Raw genomic sequence first — 3,530 nt, forward strand, 5'->3', positions numbered from 1 at the left:
ATCGGCTCCCTTGAACATGGCAATGGATTTTCCTTTTCCCTTCTTCAGAGATGAGTTTCGAAGCCATTTTCCGACTTGTTCAATACATCCAGAGTTCATTCAAGGGTCATTGGAAGTACACAAAAAAGGTGTGTGCTAGTGTCAGAAAAGAGTGCAACAATGACATCATGGATAAAAATGGCGCGAAAGATCAAAAGAAACTCATAAGAAAATTTGATAAAATATTGTGAGTGTAGATGTCAGAAAATAGGAACATAGTCGAATGTATTAATGACATAGTCGGCTAATACACATGAAAACAAAGTTTCAACTTCAATTAATCAATGAAGCAATTAGACAATATGCTCATACAATCGCATAAAAACAACCAATCAGGTTTAGCAATAATGCAGTGAATTGATACAATATTACCAGTTGTAGATACTCAAGATTTTTTATGTATTCCATAATTGATTCATCCTTGAGATCAACTGCATTTGCTATTTATCCTGCAAAATAGTTTAAGTTTTGGTTGCTAGTACCCATTTAACTTTGGGTCCGTGATTGTCAGTCTTTGTTACTTGTTCCTTTGGTATCCAAACATATAATCCTTTAGGAACAACAACATTTTTGTAATAACAGTTTCTAACAGTATGACCAACATAATTACAATAGAAACATGCATTTCTAGCAGGTTTACTTAAATCAGTAAATTTCTTAGCATTGGTTCTGTTAGATTGATCTTTGTAACCTATACCTTGTCTGTATATAGCTCTACTAGATGATTTTAAAATAGCATTTAAATTTTCTCTTCCTTGAGTAAACTTAGCTAGCGTGTTAGTCAAGTAACTTATCTTTTCAATATGAGCAAGACAATTTTCACAAGCTTTTTCTACTGTAACAGTTTCAATTTTAACATCCTTAGCAGATAACAAAGCTTATTTTAGCTCTTTTTATAATTTTTCATTTTCAGCAACAAGGTTATTAATCCTATACTCATAGTCTCTTCTTTCAGATTTTAATCGATTAACCTCGTACTGTAGTCGCATTGCTTCTGCATGCAGTTCTTGAAAAGCATCTTTTAGCAGATCATATTTGATTTCCACTGGTTCATTTGAGATGTCCGCATCACTGTCATAATCGTCCCATGTAACTCTAGTCATGTAGCACATGTTGGATTCCTCCTATTGATCAACATCCTCATCACTTGAGCTTTCAGAATCTGAGTTCTCCCAAGCAATGTATGCTTCTTTTCTTTTCATGTTTCTACCTTGAGGAAATCTCTTCTTTCCTTTCTGCTTCAGCTTTAGATAAGGACAATCAGGCTTGATGTGACCTTCCTTTCCACATTCATAGCACTGGACAACATTTGTACTGAAGCTTTTCTTTTTGCCTTGACCTGCATGGTTAGTCAGTTGAGTATCATTATTTAATAATCGACTAAATATTCTTACCATCAAGGTCATCAATTCTTTCTCATCCATGTTTGTTTCTGAGTTGTTCTTGCTTGTATCTTTCAGAGAAATGGACTTCTTTTCTTCAATCTCCTCTTCATCCTTCAATCGACCGAGTTCCAGTTCATGTTCACGTAACTTGTCAAACAAGGTAGCCATGTTCATCGTTGTGAGATCTTTGGACTCAGAGATTGTTGTGACTTTAGGTTGCCAGTTTCTGTTCAGACTTTTCAGAATCTTGATATTTATCTGTTCTTTGTCAAACACCTTCCCGAGAGCCATGAGATGATTTACAATGTGAGTGAATCGTTTCTGCACATCATAGATGTTTTCACCAGCTTTCATTCTGAAAAATTCATACTCTTGTATCAGTGAATTCTTTCTTGCTCTCTTTACTTCATCTGTGCCTTCATGAGTTACCTCTAAAACATCCCACATTTCCTTTGCGGATTTGCATTTAGATACCGTGAAAAATTCATCAACACTTAGTGTAGAGGCAATAATATTTCTGGCTTTAATACATTCTGAGCTTTTCTATTTTCATCAGCAGTCCACTCAGTAGAAGGTTTCAAAACAGTTTTCTCTTCAACAATTTTTGTAGGCACAAAAGTACCATTTAAAGTGGAATCTAAAATTCCTTTATCTTGTGATTCAAGAAAGATTTGCATTCTAATTTTCCAAAAAGGATAATTTTGGCTAGCAAACAGAGGTGGTCTATTTGTTGAAGCACCTTCACCAAAAGTTTGAAAAGTAGAAGCCATCCCCAGGTATATATAGTCGAATCAAAGAAAAACAAAGTCGACTAGTTTTTCAAATATCTTATGAAAACCAGCTCTGATACCAATTGTTGGGAAACAACTAGGCTTCGTTTTTACACCAAAAGGAGGGTGGGGGTGAATTGGTGTTTTAAAAATTATAAAATATTTTCGCAATCTTGCAATCAAAGTATTAAACTTTTCACACTTTCTTGAAATGCAAGTAATGAAAAATTATATGCAGCAGAAAAACGTAGTTGACTGCATAAAGATTAAAGTCGACTGCAAAGTAAAAGTGTAGGGATAGAGAAATTCAAACACTGAATTTTTATACTGGTTCGGCCAACAATGCCTACATCTAGTGTCCTTCCAACCCAGGAAGCAAATACACTATAATGGTTGCGGTTTTTACAACAAGGAATTTATAGAAGACCTCCACGTCAAAAATATAAATCTCCTCTCTAACCCAAAACCAAAATATAACTGCAGAACAAAACCATAATTACAGCAAGAATCCCCTCTTCTACAATCTACAACACCACTTTGAACAATCCTCAAAGTGAACAATCCCCTGTATCCAACAGGTACAAATACCAGCAGTCTTTACGGATGCCAAGCAAGAAAAACAATGCAGTAGTCTTCAAAGTATGCCAAGCCTTAAACACGATCACACAAAAGCACCTTCCTTGAGTAGATATTGATCAATCTTCGTGTACACAGAAGAACCTTCCTTTGAATCTCTTTCAAGAAAGATCACCACCGTCTTCTTGGAGAATTCTTGGAGCTCTTACAATAGAGAGTTTGATGTCAAACAGAAATGAAATTGTCAGTTCTTCAAAAGTCTCTATTGATTCATGATCAGTCTACTTATAGATTTCTGTTATTCAGACAGACTCTCAGTCGATTATGCTACTAATTTAGTCGACTTAATTATGACAGTTATAATAAACAGTCAACCAGGTAGCATACAGTCAACCAAAAACAAAACACATTTAATACAGTTGACCAAGTCATCAATGCTCAACTAACTTTTAAAAATATAGTCGTTGGGGTGCAAGAGCATAACAGAATTTCAAACCAGATAACAAAGACAGTCGAATGTGTGGCGCACATAGTCAACTTCAGCCATGTAAAACATTTTGAAATTCTTTTCTTCTAAAGAATTTACAGAGCACTGATTCTCAAAATCTGCACAAAGATTTTAGCATAATCGAATCCATTAATAATGTAGTCGACTGCACTAGAACTTTGTCACACAGTAATAAGTTCATAAAAGTGCTTGTGGTTTTCAGCTTTAAAACATGTGCAGAAAAACATATGTAAAGATGCATTGCACATAGCA

This window comes from Vigna radiata, unplaced genomic scaffold, assembly GCF_000741045.1.
Source record: "Vigna radiata var. radiata cultivar VC1973A unplaced genomic scaffold, Vradiata_ver6 scaffold_189, whole genome shotgun sequence".
In the NCBI taxonomy this organism is placed as follows: Eukaryota; Viridiplantae; Streptophyta; class Magnoliopsida; order Fabales; family Fabaceae; genus Vigna; species Vigna radiata.